Source organism: Hermetia illucens, chromosome 5 (genome assembly GCF_905115235.1).
Source record: "Hermetia illucens chromosome 5, iHerIll2.2.curated.20191125, whole genome shotgun sequence".
NCBI classification, from domain to species: domain Eukaryota; kingdom Metazoa; phylum Arthropoda; class Insecta; order Diptera; family Stratiomyidae; genus Hermetia; species Hermetia illucens.
Window position 1 is genome coordinate 62,568,410 of NC_051853.1, and position 18,637 is coordinate 62,587,046.

The window sequence follows — 18,637 nt, forward strand, 5'->3', positions numbered from 1 at the left end:
CATAAACGGTTGCACTCCGGTGCATATTGATCTGTAGGATGCGGATCATCTTAATCACGCCTTTGCTCTTTAAAATTCTGCAATAAAGGCTGGACACCACCCCGTGCCCGCAGTCTGTGCAACACTCTCACCAGACGTGCCACGATACCTGCATAAAATACAATTCTGCTTTTTATTGCGGGTGTCCGCTTTATGACCTACCTGGCCGCATCTATGGCATGCTGTCGTCCTGTTGGGTCTTCAGGAAGTTGCACACTTGCGCTCATAATCTGAGCATCTGACGTACTTGGTGGACACTGGCCGAATTCGTATCCGGCATACTACGAGCTAATTCTAATTTTCCCGTTGTTAAGAAGTTGCGCGCATTGCTCGGCAGCTTCCACCATAGCGAGTTCTTGGCTTCGGGAATTCGTAGAGGTGATACCAATCTGGGCATTCGCATTTACTGGCCTCTCCTACTTCGTTTTTCCAGTCTGTGAGACAGTCAAGATCTCCGATTTCCAGAAAGATTATGGGTCTAGGTTAGAAACCAAAGCTTTCTATCTTTACAGAGCGAACAGAACCTATCTTTCGCCTCTTGGGAGCTAATTGGGCGAGGACTTCACGACCCTTCGTTTTCCAAATAGAAGATATTTCTGCCCTACTGTCTTTAGGCTTGATTCTACAATGGATCTCACGGAAAACTTCCGCAATGGTCTTGCCTTCCATCGGCTTAATAAGTAGAGTTGGTGATCTAGTCCACCTTCAGCTCTCCTTTTTGCGCGAATTCGCTCTGTAACGGGCTAGCTGCGATCCGCTTGGAACCCAGTAGGTGGTCTCAGCGGGAGCCGCGGTTGTTTCTGCCTTTCGCGCATCTTCTGTTGCTCTCCATGTTCGCCTGTAGAAGGAAATCCGAACAAGGAATTCCACCAATTCCATACCTCCATTTTTCACGCCGTTGTCGATGTTTTTCTGAAGACTGCTGACAAATACTTAGCCTTTTTTCCCAAGATGCAAGGGCAGTCGACTGTGCCCCTACTCGGCTTATATTCGGAGCTATCTTCCTAGTTTCAGTGGCTTCCTTTGTGTCTCTTTCAGGAACAGCAACAATACATGGTACTGGGGTTTCTGTTCCTGCCCCGGGTGTTGCTACATTCTACGAGTTTTTTTATGTGGCTGTGTGCATTCCGGTGTCTCATCGCATTTTCGTGCTTCTTCATTTTTGTCTTGTTGGTTTTGTACTTTTTTGTTTCCATAAAAATTTTACCAGTGCATCATGTGCGGATGGAGCGGATTGCAATAGTTAGGGATGGGTGTACCTTCGAGGACAAAGCCGCGTAACTGATTCCGCAACTGCGCTCGCTCGGGACAACGCAACATACTAATGCCGGCTCAGTTAGAATACTCTTGATACACGCCACTACTGTCATCTCCGTATAGCTAGGTTCACATCACTCCATCGACGTCGGCAAAGAGTTGTCGACCGCTCCGGGGACTCCTCGTATGTCCCGGCGTGTATTGGTCATGAACAGTTCGCTGTTCACCGAGAAACTTTCTGGAGGCTACTACCTCGGGCGTGGATATAATGCCAGCTAGAGCATCACTTACTTGGGCACCTCGGGGACGCTGCTGTCCATATCATAAGCGACCTGTTAAGGATCGTTGACGACCCATGACACTATCCGCGTCTGAGTAATGAAGTGGCTTGATCTAGAGAATCCCTATACCTTACCATCCTCAAGTCCTTGCTTGTTAATTTCTAGAAATTCCAATTATTAATATCTTTGTGAAAGGGTAAGTTAGTACTGAAGAAGTTTTCATCCCAAATTTTTGAAAAGCTTCTCCTATGAAACAATACGCTCTGAAAACAAAGACAAAAGTTCCTAGTGGAAATTTACTCCAGCCAAAGGGCAGTAAGAGATTGGTGCCATTACGAGTATAGTCAAAAAGGTTAATACTCAGTCGAGGTCATCAGGTATTTCCGGATCAACAGCTTTTATTTGTGTAGCACCATGTTGTAAGTTACGCAGCTAGTTAGGTGCTCCTATATTATGCTTACTAAAGAGCTTTCTCCCTATTATTGCCCGGGTAGTTAATCTGCCTTTCAAAGGTACGGAAACCGACCCCACCTCCTCACTTTTAAATTAAAACCCTTAACATATTTTCCCGAACTCTATGTAAATGGCATATACGATACAAAGCAATGTATTATCTCGGCTTCATCCCAGTTCCTTCCGGATAGGCTGCTAAATGTCTCCTCAACAGGGGGGTGGTATGGGTTGCATGTCGCACCCCATTAACCTCTGATTCCATTCCATCGTTTACCTGCATCTACTCCTGTTCCCTGGTGAGTTTGTGATATTTGTTGGGCAATAGATTGCTAATAATATTGTGCATGAGCTCCATAGACTCGGGTGTATTGCGGCTTCCCAGAAGCGATTTCAACCCCAAACCGTACGAGTTGGAAATGCCGGTGGAAGCATGGAATTGGAGCTTTTTCGAGAACAGTTTTCTTCCAGCTTTCCTTGGGAAATGAGAGCAGTTTTCCCCTGAACTGGAGATAGAATCATTTTCTGGATACGATTCTGACGAACAATGAGCAAACCAGCTGCTATTTCAGGCATATTTCGCCAGGTTAGTTTCAGTCCGCTTGTTTCCCTCGTCGAGATTTGTCGTCTCTTCCGATTGCAGTTCATGAATTTTGTCGAGTATCGTCAAGTGCAGAGATTGGTTTTGTGACTACAAGCGGCTAGTTGGGGACAGTGTAACGTTCCTAATGGCCTGAAGCGCTCAAATTAGCCCCAGATTTACAGAGCCCGTCAGCAATGAAGGTACATCGCATAGTAGCTTGTATGACGTATGATGTGTCGTGTGCGGGCTGATGGACGTGATGCGGAATCTTTATCTGAAGCGTTTCACGACAAGATGTTTTCCGACCACCGTTCCGGAAAATGATCCTCTTGTTTTCCAAACATCCGAGTGTGATTCAAGTGCAACAATTATTCTTGAAACGCTCCAGTGGTCGTGGTCGTATGCCTCTTTTCGCGCGCTTTTCATGAATCGTGATGTTACTTGAGAAGTATCTACTGTTGGTGAAAAGATGCAAGATGTGAAAATCGCGAGGAATATGTGCATATTCTCTGCAGCCTTGGATTATCAAGGTCTTGGGTGTTTTATGTGCTAAAAACGATTGAGTGCATTTTGAACTACTGTATTTTAACGGTCTAGAAAGTGTCTTGAATCTTTGCAATGATGGTGTGTATCTAAAAAGTGTAATTCCATTGATTTTAGCATCAGCAGAGTGCACTCTGGCACTTTGGTGTCATTCGATAAAGAAAATAGAATTTCAGGAGCTTCTCGTTTGTAAGGACGATGAGGTCCTGTGATTTACTGTATCCGTACTGCAGCTCGTAGATACTACATTCAGGTATGTAGGTCGTTAAGTCTACGGGATGGAGTACGAAAGCAGAACTCCTAGAGCAACAGTAGCTACAGCTTTCGTTACAAATTCGTGGCACAGAATGTCGGAGGTATGTTAGATAGTTGCTATGTCAAGATGTGTAAGTCGAATTGTTGGCTCCCATTCAACAGGAGGTTGCTGGGGATTAAATTTTGTTTTGGCAGACATTAAAGAGGCGGATTTGCTGTGCGAAGTTTTCGGTTGTTTATGCAAAGTTTTTATGTATTTCGGCCCATTAGGATTTAGAGAAGGAATCCTCGTTTTCATAGAATGCATTAATGTTTCATATTTTAGACTAATTGCCCCGAAATGGGGAAATTGAAGTTGATTTGTGTTTCTCTATGTTCGTCGAGAAATTTCTTTTAATCCTTTTGCTGTTCGTTTGTGTGTGGATTTAAATTTTCAGGTTTTCGGGTAAAAGTCATTCTATTTGATGGGAATGAGCTTTCTTCACTAGAAAAAAGACCTTTAAAAATTCAGTGGGACTTAGCTTGTAATTCCTCAAAATCCCAAACTCATTACAGCAAGCAAAGTAATATGGAGCCTTCCTACAGAAAAATGAAGCTTCGCCCTATTTCCTTCTTTCGAAAAATATCTCATTTTCTCCATAAATCCTTGCAAAACGTATTCACTTTATTTTCCCATTCCCGTGCTACTCACGTATAAAAGGATACATGATAAAATCATGAATGAATCAATTGAAGTCCCATGTGAAATGTCCCTTTAAAACAATTGTTCCGACCCGGAAACTACGTTTTCGTCCCAGGCGGTACAAGCATATCCTGCTAAGAAATTATTCATAAAACCTTGCCTTCCTCAGGAATTATTAATATTGAGTGTCTCAGTTAAACTTCTGGAGTTGAATAAGGGAATATTTTTGTAACAGGAGAACTATGCAGGGTTGAGTTGTTGGTTAGTTATTGCTTTATAACTCGGAAGGGTCAGCCGTTTCAGGTTTGTAAATAAATTTAGAGTTCAGCGTTTAGATTTAGGACTTGACCTTTTCATGTAATTTAAATTCATCTTATTGCGGTGTTGAAATTTTTATGAACTGGGAGAAGTAGAAAGTCATTTGAGCTTGATGGAAAATGGGTGGACTTGATGTGAGTTGGGTTTTAGCATACTAAAGAGTTAGTGAAACTGATACTTTCATTATGATTAGTTCAATTTGATGGGTTTCTTAATGTATATATATTTTGAAATAGGGCTTCCTACCCGACCTTCATCTACTCGAGGGATGTGACCATTCCAAACCATTGTTTTCACTTAATTGAAGTCGTTAGTTTTGAAAACCCATTTTCATGGCTAGTTTTACTAGAAACATCGGTGATTCAAGTTGCATGCATTTGCACCAATACCTTTGTTAGGGACTTCCCAAATATGGATCAAGCGTACTGGCATCTGCAGTTAACAATCTAATTCCCATTAATGTTCACTATACTTGTCTTACGAACAATGTGACAAAGAATAAGGGCAACTCACCTTGACTATACTAAAAATGAAACGAATCCTTAATCTCCTTTTGGACGTTATTATATTTCCGGAAAACCCAAGGAAACATCATCAAGGAATGCTTGAGAAGAGCTATATATACTCCTGGCTTAATTAAGCAGAAGATATTTTAGTTGTCGGTTTTGCCTGGCACCATGGGTATACTCTTCAGGTGCTACCTACTGGTAATGCTGTTACCACCCCATAGCCAATTGCCAGACGATCTCCACTTTACTTAAATAGGTAACTAATAATGAACGCCATGCTTATGCATTATATTGAAGATGAAATGTGTTTCCCCTCGGCTTGGATCATATCTGCAATTGAAATTGAGAATTTATGCGGAGTCCTAATCTTGCAGTCTTCTATCGTAGGCCAAGTTGAAAAAATAAAAAATTATATTTTATGTTCAAAATAGGCTTCATCCAGTACATGACTGTACTCTTCAGGTATTACCTTCGGATGGCGCTGCAGGTAATATGACCTCAATCCGTTGAGACATGGAGATATGTAACTCGTTGGACACGTCCTGCCAATGAATTATTTCAGCGATAAACTTTTTTCTCTGGCCTGGGATCAAACTCACATAGTAGCAGCTCTCTAACACTGTGGCCTGCAATAATTGGCTTCACAGTTAGACTCCACCGAATTAACAAGTTTTCATCGCGCAGTTAATAATAATAATACTGTCAAGGGACTGAACTGCGTTCTGGAAGAACTATTGTGTCCGTTTACTAGTTATAGTATATCTATTAATTGTAGTATGCCGTTAAAGCCTACAACTGCCAGGAATTTTTTAATGTTCTCTGCTTCCAAGTATTTCAACCTAGTAGCTGGTGTTAAGTATTCTCATAGATACCTCAACCTACTTTGCACAACTGTCGGATATTGTCCCAGAACATGGGTGGCAATTTCGTCATTTATATAGATATCCCTAGCTTCCGTGATGAGAATTTGGATTGCAGTGATCAGTGCGTATTTCTGCTATGATCCAATCTTTCGAGCGCTTGCGTATCTAGTAGATTCGATCAGCTGTTTCTCTTCGTTTCTCAACGTCGGTCGTAGCCATGAACTTATTTTCACAGAAAAGCTCTACTCCGTTTAGTGGTGTTGCTGGTCCTTTCCTGGCCAGCTCGTCCGCTTCCTCATTGCCTTCCAACCCAATGTGGCCTGGAAGTATCCAGAACTTATTGTGCGACCCAAGTGTGTTTAGTTTCGCAAGATATTTCCATACGAGGTTGGAGTTCACCTGATTATACTTAAGTACCTTGATCGCCGCTTCGCTGTCTGTCAAAATAGCAATGTTCTGCCCCCTTTAAATCCGGGGTATATTTCCGCCTGGAATATGCTGGTGTGCTTATCCATTGGTTCAAAGTACGTTTGTCTTGGACGATCGACTCCAGCGCTCGCTCGCTCTACTGTGAGAGAACCAACAGTATACCAGGTAATGGTATTAGTTGTATGTCATAATCGCGATCTCCCGATGTTTCCCGTTACTCCAACGTATTCCAAACTTCTCATTGAAATGAAATCTCATTATCAGGTTATCCCTTGGTATCAGTAATTCGCGGTACTGCCTAGAAAGAATATCAATCTTCTTTCGATTTAGGCAGCTCCCCGCGTCACTGACACTCCCGGTCGTTCTGAAGATTACCCGCGTTATCCCTATCTATATGTGCAGATGGGGAGAAGTTAATTTCAGAAAGACCTCCAGGGATGCCTTTGGGTATTTCCTCATTGAGCCACTGATACACACGCAAGCCAGTCTTAGAAGTTTTTGTAACTCCCTGGCGGTTGTGCTGAGTTCAATTCCCCAAGAGTTTAGGTTATTTCTCAAATGTTTGACCTCGGTTTGTCGTTTGACCTCCATACCTTGCAAGTTAATGGCTCTCAGGTCATCAAGCTTACGCTTCATAGTGAATGGTACTATAGTGGTTTTGGCTGGATTGTTGTGCAGCCCCTCCTTTCTGGACCAGGTATTAGTAACTCTCTAGGGTATCCTCATATTTGTCCTCCTCATTCTCGGCAAATGTCCCGTCTCCCTTCTTTAGACTGACAGAAGATATTGTCCTCTATTTGGCTATAACTTTGTACAGCCTGGTTCCTTCTGTGGTTTGTTTGATCCCTTGATGAATTCCCTAAAGCTGTTTCGGTTTGCTTCCCTGCAGTCAATGCATTTTCATACCTCTGCCAGTCCTCCGCTTGTTTCGCCCGATTGAAGAGTTCTCGGAGTGTTAATTTTCATTCGGGCTAAGTTCCTGTTTTACCAGGTTACATCCTTAGATGGCGTGCCTGTCTTAGCCGGAAAGCTGATCTCATATGTGTTTCCAGCTTAGCTGTTGGCGAGCCAGGTTGTTGGCCTCAATATCAGGTCTTATTATTCTATAATACGGCATAGGGGTCTCATCCGAAACTGCCCAATTTCTGACCAGTTTGTTGATCAGAGAGTTCCTTAAATTTATGTTCTGTTCCTTTTGTCGGGGCTGGTTACGAATCCAGGTGTTTTTTACACATTATATATTTTTAGCTTATTGCTAAGAATAAATCCAAGGAGGTACTCATCTCTTCGATTAGTGTTGCTGCTAACCCAGATCTCATGATCAGTGATGGCATCGCAGCCAAAAAGAAGAGGTAGCGCCTTTTTCTTGTAGAACTTTGCCAGTCTAACGACTAATTTCGGTGGGATCTCGGCATCGCCTTTTGAGAAGCAGCCCAATGCCGCGACTACTTCATGAATTCTTCCCCAGGTTCCAATGAAACTTGAGCCAGTACTGTTTCTACGTTATCCTTGGAAGTTTCCATTGTAATTACTGCAAATGCACTTCTGCTTGGTGGAGGTTTACCTGAGCTATTGTAATGCTAGCGAGGTTCCATTAGTGTTTGGAGCTCTTTTTCAATGTTGAAACCATCTTCCCCCGACAACGTGCCATTTCCTAGGGTGTCGACGTCTGCCTTGAGCACGGTGATTTCGGTTGTCTTTCCACCCAATGTGCCCTCCGAAATATCTTTTCTTGGATTCTCGCTGAACGCATGCACAGGTATGCTGCCAAGTCTATAATTGTAGGGCAGCTATGGTATTTAATTGTCTCTAGGAATTGGTCTTTGAGGGGAATTAGTCCTTGTCCTCCTTTTTTCTTCTAAAAATTCTCCGTAATTGCGCGTGGAAATCTTTGTTGAATTACGCATATGAAACAGCAATAGTTTCAGGGGAGAACCAGAGCAGGTGAGTTGCCTGATTTGCACAAACAGAAAGGCAGTAAACCGCTACTCCGAGCTACCGAATTAAATAACGCCTTTGATCTTTTAAGGCTTTATTTTTCTATTTGAGAGATCTGGAGGTAACCACATTTGCAACCTTATTTTTAGCGGTAACCTTTTAATTGTTAACAATAAGAGTTAAGGGAATTCGTACTGTGTTCTAAAGAACTATTGTGTCCCTTTAATGTGTATAGTGTACATTACAATGGTATACCAATCAGTCCTATAACTAACAGAAATTTCACGATGTTTCCTAATCCAAGGTGTGTTGTTTCTGCTCCTTTTCTAGTTAGTTCAACAGTTCCTTGATTATCCTTTATACTAATATGGATGCAGAAGTATCCAAATTTTATTGCAGGAGCCAAGCGTATCAAGGCAGTCCCATTCCATTTTAGTTGTCAGTTGCAGCTTTTCTGTCCTCTATAGTTCCTTTGAAGGTTGAAGCTGACGCACCTATATATGATGCATATTTCTGTGTAAAATATACTTGTGTATTCATGCTGTTTGATAGTTCTAACTATATTTCCTTTAATCAGTGACTTCTTCATCCGCTCCCTCCTGCTGTGAGGGTTCCATCGGTAATCGGTAATCAACTGGTGGTTCGAGTAGTAGCCCTTCGTCTCACGGATACTCTTGAACAGTTTGAAGATTGCCGTTTTCGCCTGTATCTGTTTGTGAAGATAAAGAGGAGTCAATTCTAAGAAGATTCTCGAGGATGGCAATAAAGCTCTTGGGAGTTTGTATAATTCCTCGACTGTTGTGCTGAGGTTATTTATATGCGTCCAGATTACTGCACCTAGATAATCATTGCAGTGTATATCCAACATAGTATTTGTGTCTGAAATATATAGTATTATTTATATGCGTCTTCCTGTATACCTTTCGTTTATCATTTTGATTTGCTGCATGTGACGTGCAATCGAAAGTACTTTCGATGGCCAGAAACGCTCACAAAGCTATGGGGAAATCTTTTAGATCAACGTCTAAGCTTTAAGCGAGTCAACTAGTCCAAGACCTCAAGCAACTTATATGCCCAGATTAGGCTACTTTGAATGAATTGGAGGAACAGTAACTCCAGGCACTCAGACTTCATATATTTGACCCATTGTACTACCCCTTACTACGTCTATTCAGATGGTTTTCTGCCCCTGATAATCGCATGTTTTTGTGACTCTAGGAACCTCTCCTAAAGGCAGGGAGTATGCAATTTCCTTGTTGACTAAGACCTTTCCAAGGGTTGTTCTTCTGTGTTTAAATTCCAATTCCAAAGAGCAGGGAGAGCCCCTGGACAGCTCATAAGAAACCTTGCTTGATTGATTTCTTTGCGGCAATTAACGCCGCTTCGCGGTAATGGCACCAAAGATGTTGCGTTGAATCATGCTATTCGCGCTGACGAAAAGACTATCCTAAACACTGAAGTGAATGCGAAACGATTCAAAAGCTGGTCGCAATAGCGATGGCTTGATACGCTAGATAGCTTATTGACTCCTTCCAGGTAAACTCTATGACCGAGAGAAATGGTGGTTCCGATTCAGACGAGCAGACTTCGCTAATGAACTATGCAAAGAAGGAGAGGAAGGAGAAGAGTCATGTGACTGACAACTCGTGGTCGAATAAAGTTACTAAGCGACTCCGTTCCTTTCCTACCGTTCATCCTCTTTATTCAGCTATCGATTTTGAGCATGTTTGTCTTCTACATACTCTCCGAACTGGGAGTTTTTGAATTCCGTCGTGATAGAATTTCTTTATGCGTTCTTGAAGCCACTTGCAAGGAGACAAGTCCAGACTGTTGGAAGGACATTCTAAAGTTTCGTAATTAAAGGAATCCAATTTTTGCTTCGTTGCGTTCGCTATATAAGACCTTGTGTTGTAATGAAAAAGAATCACGCTTCTGACGGACTCTGCCTTCCTTTTCTGTCAATGTTAATTTTGAGGCATCCAAGATTTCGCAATAATATTGTGCGTCGATCACGGAGTCCTTTCCGATAGAAAAAATGGTTGGCGTTATTCTTATTCTGCCACTCTATACTGGCCTATTTCGACTGGGGTGTGTAATGATGAACCCAAGTTTCGTCACAGGTGATGTTTCTATTCAGAAACGCGTTCGCTTTTGCTAGAATCGTCCGAACAGCCGCTGAGAAATTTCATACGCTTGTGGTTTTCCGATAGGAGACGTGGGACCCATCTGCTGAAAGTTTTTCGAAATTCCTTGTCTTCTACCACGATTTCTTGGATACTTCTTTAGCTTATGTTGACTTTCTCAACGATTTCGAATAAAAATATTCGTGGATTTTGCTCTGCGAGCTTGCGGACCGCCTCCTTGTCTTCTGCAGTAACACTCGTCCGTGGGCCGTGATCGTGGCTCAGGTTCTCGTATTCTTCACGCCTTCCTGGGAATTCCTTATGCCACGCAAATACTCGAGTTTATAAAAGGGCATTTTCTTCGAATTGTGCCCGAAATAGCTCCGAAATTTCGGTCAGATTCACTCCTTTCCAAATCGGAAACTTAATAACAATTCTTCGCTCCGCCCGAAGGTGGGTTGCTTCCTTGTAGTTTTTCCAGAGGTTTTACCTATAGCTGATTTTTTCCCAGAAGCGCATGTCTGGAGAACTGAATTCGAATGCCATTTAGGCATGATGACAATTGAACATGCGGGGAATTTGATCCTTGATTCAGATTCCCTTACAATGAACTTGCTGTTGAACTTTTTCTCAGGGATTCACCGTCTGAATTGAAGTTTGGTTGCTTTTGTTTAACTTTCTTAAGTTTTATCCATGTTATGGCTTTAGTTTTCCCGGGGAAAATAATTTGACCCTGCCTGATTCGAAATGTACTTTGTGGACGAACAAAATAGTAAATTGTTTTGAAAACTCTCTCACCTCCATTTTTCATAACACTGTTTAATCCTACCTATCAAGTGATAGTGGTAGTTGGACCATGGGCTCCCAATTTCTTCTTTGATTGTCGACTACAAACGTTTAGCAGCAACTTCGGTTTTGGTGTCAGCAATTTTGAGCCTTTTGATCCTGTTCTTGTTTTTAGGCTTTGCAGCTATATCGGAGTACCTATGCTTGCAGCTTGGTGCCCGAAATACGTATCTATTAATAGAAAAACATATCCCGTTTTTAGCAAAGTTCGCTACTTTTCGGCGGTTATGGATGGCCTGTATTTTGGCTTCAGGCGGTATAATGCCATTTTCGTTAATCCAGTAACCCAGATGTTCGGTTTGCATTTGGCCATCGTTTATGATTAGACCACTTGGTCCATACAGCGCAACATACCGAATATCCTCACAAGATTTTCAAATTAACGAAATGATGTTATATTTACTGTTTTCAGGATGTTCTCTTCTTCCATTGGGGCTGGGTTGTAAGCACACGAGGCCTATGAATTTTTGAAAATATGGTCTTCACTTTTTGAATCAGCAGAGCATCGTGAAAGTGTCTTATTGATTTTTTGTAATTATGGTACAAGGCCCCTATGATCCGTCTTTCTTAGGTGCGAAGTAAAGTAGACTTGCCCAAGTGCTAGGGGATTGGTGGTGGTGGTGGTTTTTTTTGCGTCCTTTGTTCGATTATAGAGATTAAGGGCGGATATTTGGTTTCCCTTTTCAAATGGAGTTGCCGATCAGTGACTACATGTCGGAATTCTAGTTTACAATTGTTGTTGTACCTCTGATTCTATAACGAGTTAGTTGGTTTTCCGAATGATCATTAAAATATTGATCCGAAACTCCGCCCCTTCTTGCAATTGTATCAGACTTTGCGCCATAATAACAAGGGGGTTTTTCATTGATCAATACTGGGTTTGCCTAAAATGCTCTTTTGCAACTCGCTGACCGTGGTTTTTATGGAGGATTACTATCCTTGGTTTCCAAGTCAACCAGGTTTGCACTATGGAATGTGTGTATTGGCAGTATCATGGGTTTCCAGCGACATTGGGACACCGTAAGCGGCAGCATCGCTTCGGAGATACATGATAAAACATACGAAGGTCTCAGTGATGCTTACGAATCTTCTGCGATTTCGAATTCTTGCGGGGTGGCTGAGGGAGTAGATCTCCCAGTCGATAATGAAATTGAAACACAGTCTCATTAAAAAGAGAAGGAAAAAAAACGACAGCAACAAAGCGACTTTTTGAGTACTCAACACTCCAATGAAGAGTGAATAGGAAACACTAAATCAATTGCCCGCATAAGGTCGAAAGGGTCCTTTTATATTCATATAAAGCTTTCATAGGCGTTCGTCCTGTACATTGATAATAACCAGCGTCCTCATGTTCGATAACACATATGAAGGGTTCAGATCCCCAGGGCCCCAGTGCCCAGATGACATAAAATCTTGCCGGCCCTTTTTAAATTGGATTCGGCAAATACATTGATGTGGTTTTTTGTGTTGTGTACTTTTCTTGAGGGTTTTGCACGATGTCACTGGACTAAGCGAGTGTGGCGGTAACTGGTTTACTGAAAAGTTTTATGTGCTTGGATAAGTCGCTACTAACGCGTTGCAGTTGAAAAGTAGTTTCCAAATGTGCAAACCATCGTATTGGTATTCATTTCCATAGTGGTGATCGGGTCTCTGAAATATCTTCGACATTTTTCTCGTCCAATATGGAGCTGTCCGGATAGCTCAGTGGTTAGAGCACTAGGCTGTCATACGGAAGGTCGCGGTTCAAATCTCACTGGTGGCAGTGAAATTTGCATCGTGATTTGACGACGGATACCAGTCGACTCAGCTGTGAATGAGTACCTGAGTCAAATCAGGGTAATAATCTCGGGCGAGCGCAATGCTGACCACATTGCCTCCTAGTGTACCGTTACGGTCTTGAATGAAGTGCTTTAACACACTTCAAGGCCCTGATCCAATATGGATTGTTGCGCCAACGATTATTATTATTATTATTAATATGGTTGTTATTGATCTCTTTGCTCGTCATTTGGCCGGCTTATTCGGTTGCAACGATCCGATGAGCGGCTAAAGTGTTTTTTTCACCAATTGAATTTAGCATGACAAAATTAATGAGCTTCCAATGCCAGAAACGCTAAGGAAAGCTTGATAACATTTTTTCAACTTTGTCACCACTAATGTATGATTCTTCTTCCACACATTCAACAAAAATAACGATGGTTGACAACTGTCATGCTACCTTTGGCACCAGGTGGAAGTAGCACCTGACGAACATACTCGTGGTGCTAGGTGAGACCACCAGTCAGGACGTCTTTTGTTTAAGTTTGGATTTTTAATATTATTTTTGAAAGAAGTCCGTATATCGGAAGGTAGAAGATCGTCATTCTCTATTCGACTTGCTTCCAAGAGTTGGTTACAGGCTTATAAATCTAGATGCCTTCTTTATTCAAAACAACAATGTTCAGGAATTTTCCGCTAGTATATTGCAAAAAATGCAGTAACCTTATTCTCCCTCATGTGTTTCCATTATATTTACATTTCCTGAATCCCCAAAATAAATATGTATTTTCTCAATTTATCATATCCAGGAAGACACAGACTTCCACACCAGATGACATTCGTACAAAGCTGTCGTACCGAAACTGGAACAGCTGCATGCTTTCTCTCTATTTCGGTTTGATAATTCAATTTTATATGTTTGACAGTTTGACGTAAGGTAATTGCATTTACACATGAATGGAAATTAAGGTTTTCCGAAACAATCAATATGCATATGATTGCCTGAAGTCCTCATATGTTTCCGGGTGGAAATATTTTAGTGTGGACTTTGGAAAATTGATTTTCTCTTTAAAGATTCAGTTCCTATGAATTTGCAACTGGTTGTTAGTGAGCATTAGCAGGTTGTTTGCAAATGAAACAATTTTCAAATTTATGAGTCCAATCATAAACGATGCAGGTAGACCTTGTGTGACTCTGGGGAGTGGAGTTTTGTTTGTTTGTTATGGACTATATTAATTTAGAACAGCTGAAGGCAGATATAATTAATGTGCATTAATTCTCTTTAACATAGAATGGAAATATTGTAATGACCTTTTATTAAATGTAAATCACGTCGAGATGTCCACATAGGAAAATTATAATTTCGTTCGTCAGCTGTTTGATAGCTGAATCTGGTACATTATGAAGAGGATTCAGAAATTTCCCCCTTGTGATGAATTTATTTGTTTTTTAAATTGAACTTTCCCCGGACTATGAATGTTTTCCTCTGCGGCAATCGGTGAAAAAATCTTTGGAATATGATTGGAATATCTCAAAGCCTTTGGTCGGTTTAAGGCAAGAGGAGGCTCTATCATGCATTCTTTTGAACTTGGCCTAGAAAAAGTATTCCTCGTTTCCGACGTAAATGTCACAAGCACTACCCTCCTTAAGTCCGCTGAGCTGTTGGTCTATGCTGACATATTGAAATAATAAGAAGAACAACTCGAAATGTATAAACTGGTTTCACCCAGATCGAGCGGGCGGCACAACATTTTAATTACGCCAAGAACAAATGCATAGTGGCAACGTCAGCACCAAAAACGAAGACAACAACAGCTTCAAATATCTCTGGTCAAAACAATAAAGATAGGAGAGTGTAATTGAGAATGTCTTCTTTCTATGGTCAAAAGTCATAATCGATAACGGCTATGACGATGAAATCCAAACACGGTTGGTAGTTAAGAGAACCTACGAGCATTTCCGTTTACATAAATTGTTTCGGTCGAAATGTCGAAGTCCCGGTTAATAGGCTGCGCTGGGCGGGTTACCTAATCCGTATGGATGAGGCTGTTCCAGAGGCAATATCTATGATAGAAAAACACAATGTGGCTGACCCTTCTTGTGATGAAGGGTCCAGCAACTGTCGGATTGGTGGACCCCGCCCTAATACCGGGATATTTTATTTCTGAGGTTCGAAATTGGGCAAGCCTTTATTCTTTCAAATTTCAAGACCTTGATTGTATCCTGACAAGGTTTTTGTTAAACTTTCTGGTATAAGGTCCTATGTTCCAGGCAACAAATTTGGAGCGGGCTACCTAATAAATTTTTAAAATGTTCAAAAAAGTTACACTTTATATATACGTACACTTTAAGCCTTAGCGTCCCTGAGTTTCAGTTGATATTGCAAGTTAGGTCCGTTCAAAAAAATCAGAAAAATTGAATAACGCTAAGAAAAACTGAGGACAATAGGAAGAAAATTTACCATCGCCAAAGATAGTAACGATGACGACGCAATGAGTTGATTGAGTGTCATCTTCTCGAACTTATTGCTACTGGTTCGACTCTTGGTCGGCATGAACGCTCCTTTATCTATATGCCTGTTTCGCTGAAAGAATAAGTCGGAACAGACTGTATGTTTGTCTTGTATTCTATTTGGGAGTTAAAAAGATGTATATAAAGTTATTGCAATGTACGAATTGGTTGAGTGCTAACCTCTTGATCTTGTTACCTCGGGTTAGAATGCGTTATCGGATTAGGTATTTTTGTAATCACCTTTCCCCTTCTGCTGTTGCTAAAGCTTTGTCATCTGAACAGACGATGACAATATAAACGTTTAGCGTTGTTCGTGGGCCAAAAAATAAACTGTTTTTTCCAAGTTTGGAGTTAGAAGGGTTCTAAGTCACCCCGATATTATTATGAGGAATACAGTTTATTGTTCAGGGCAAAAAACGACGACCTTTGCGACCATATAGTTTAGTAATTGGGATTTGTGGTTGTTGTTGACTTCTCTTGACATTCTCATTGATAATTGCTGACATGTCCTGGAAGGAAGGCGGGGGATCGAAATTGGAAATGAAGGTTGAAGTTATTAGGCCTCGTGTATAAGATACTTCATACTATCCTCTGGTACATACTTTATACTTTGGAGGTTTCCTGCATCCATCACTCGCCGGTTTTTGTTAGTCTAAGGACGTTCACGAAAACATAGAGTGCGCAGATATTCTTGTTGAAAAAAGAAAACAATAAATCAAATATTTGGTAAGGGCGATTTCATATGTATGACTATGCGCCGTATGACCGGAACTTTTATTATTATTATTATTCTACTAAGGGAAGTTTTGCTGCTTCCTTGAAGAACTATTGTGCCCTTTTTGCCGGTTATAGTATACTTATTACCTATAGCATGTCAAGAAAGTCTATAACCGTCAGGAATTGACATCTGGTATTAAATATGCTCCTAGGTGTCGGACCAACTTTACACAAGTGCCGGACACTATCTCAGAACGTGTATGGAGATTTCATTACACTCTGTGCAGAACCTGCAGGCAGGGTCCGTAGATATCCCTAGCTTCGCCAAGTGATAGATTGAGCGTGAGTGACCAGTGAGGATTCCTGCTGTGATCTGGAGGCTCCTCTTGGTGGAATTTAAGCATTCCTTTGTGTGCTTGGATTCGTATCCCTCCATGAGCACCCTGGACTGTTCCATTCCTGGTTGGACCTAAGTGCATTGATCGTCGCTAGGCTGTCGGTCAGAATGGCAATGTTCTACCCGCTGTAGTTCTTTTGGAGGTCGAACGAGGCACATCTACCCTCTATAACCTTCTCCACAGCTTTGAGTACGGACTATGTGAATCAAATTGATCTGAAGGATTTAGAGTGAATAAAGAAATAAAGACGCTTCATGTCATTGGGATGTATCCTAGGGCTAGGCCACTCCTTATCACCCTTAGAAAATCTCTAAGATATCTTCTAGGTCGTTCTGGAGTAGTGATGGAAAGATGCCATTGATTTCAGTGGTTTAAAGCTTCCCACTGCCTACCTTTTCCTAGTTTCCCAATATACCTCTTTTGCTAGTTTCCAGTTATCCTTTCTTCTTCTTTTGTTCGTTGTTGAAGTGACAGGCCGGATCTTTGAAAATGAGAAGCAGATGTACCCTGTCTTCCTCCTCGGTAAATAACTCATCTTCTTTTTTCAGATGGATAGAAGATATTGCCTTGTCTTTGGCTGTAGCTTTGCATAGCTTGACTGATTCTGTGATTTGTTGAATCCCTTCACAGAACTTTGAAGCTGTTTCGTTTTGCTTGTCTGGTCGCGTTGCTATACACAGTTAGTGAATTTTTGTACCTGGTCCTGGTTGGACCAACTTGAGAATTTTCTCAGCTCTGTTCTCATTCTGCCTAGGTTTTTAATGACGTTACCGCCTTAGCCGGATAGCTAGCCTCATATTCATCAATGACAACTTTGTTGCGGTTTTCCACCATTGTTTCCAGTTTCAGTGAGCTCCTTTATAGGTGAGCTATGTTGTAATTCAAGTGCCTTGCATGGAACATTCAATTCGTTGTCCTTATTTTGGAGTTGCCCTCAATGTTGAATGTGATTATTTTATGTTCCAACATAGAAGGCTCATCCGATGCCCTCTAATTTCAGCAGGTGTACTTCTCTGTTTGATCCAGTCCTTTCAGCCTCTACGGCCTCCAAGATTTTTTCAAGGACCTCGGTAGGTTTTCCATTCGATGTCTCCTCTGGAGTATCTTTTCTCGGCTTTTTCTATGCACGTGCACTGGTATGTTCCCAACTTTATAGTTAATATAACAATTTCGACGTTTGATTGCCTCCAGGGATTGGTCATGTACCACAATCATGAGAAATTTACCTTTGGCCTCCACCTTGCTTCTGAACTTACTGATTGGAACTTACTCCAAATCCATTATTTCCTCCTTAGGAATGAGTTTGCTCTCTTTGGTTAGACCCACCAAAGCACCAAAGTACGTACGTGGCTGCCAAAGTTGTGAGTAGTATTGGCGTCTTTATTGTAAAGTGGGAGAGATAAGATACATATCGGTGAAAGTGGCTCTGCACGTTTAATTTTGTGACCAATCATCGGTATTAAATTTATGACACTAGGCCCAACTACTTACTAAACGTTCCTCCAAAATTTTCCAAGGTTTTTTGGTTTTTTTTTAGAAAACGTTGGTGAAGACTCTAGATCGGAGATTGCTTTTGGCTATCCACAGGGTTATTGTTCACTTTTTGATTAAGACAGGGCACGTTTTTCGTCTTTTGGTGCTGTGTCAAAGAATTTATAGCCGGTCCTTAACCTTTCGCGTTCTACCCTTACTGTTCCGCTCGGAGGCCGTAAGAAGGAACTCAACTCAACTCAAGTGGTTGATGCTAGTACTGAATCACTGAGCCGTCGAATCTGTACCACCCTTTATGGTCCACCGATTCCTCTTTTTGGGTTGGGTAAAAAGAAATTAGAACCGTTTCGATTCTTTGCTCCGCGAGTACGAGACCAACGCCTTCAAGTCAATTTCTGTTTTCCCAAATTGTCTCGCTTGGGAGAATATCTTGGAAGTTGTACATTAGTATCCATAGGAAAGGACCGAGAACCGATCCTTGTGGAGTCTCACGGTTTGCCCGATACGTTTGAAGTCTATTGACAGAATCATAGCGCAGCAACCTCTCCAGGAGAAATTCTCCGACTTGTTTATATTTTGGCCAGGCTATATGTAGTTTGGTTCAGGAGTTTATTAAGATATTTTTGGTTTATGTTATGGTTGTGTG

The 18,637-nt window shown here is 41.5% G+C and overlaps 1 protein-coding gene across 4 annotated transcripts in view; it reads left to right on the top strand.

Moving 5' to 3' along the window:
• Positions 1-2,627: 2,627 nt before the first annotated feature.
• LOC119656792 (eye-specific diacylglycerol kinase) overlaps positions 2,628-18,637 on the top strand; it is a 533,740-nt gene continuing 517,730 nt past the window's right edge. For 2 of the 4 annotated variants that reach the window (XR_005250092.1, XR_005250093.1), the window contains exon 1: positions 2,629-3,234. The gene's annotated coding sequence lies outside the window, so the exon portion shown is untranslated. Of the gene's footprint in view, positions 3,235-18,637 lie in introns of all 4 variants that reach the window. The other 2 variants (XR_005250094.1, XM_038063400.1) reach the window with 2 other exon arrangements.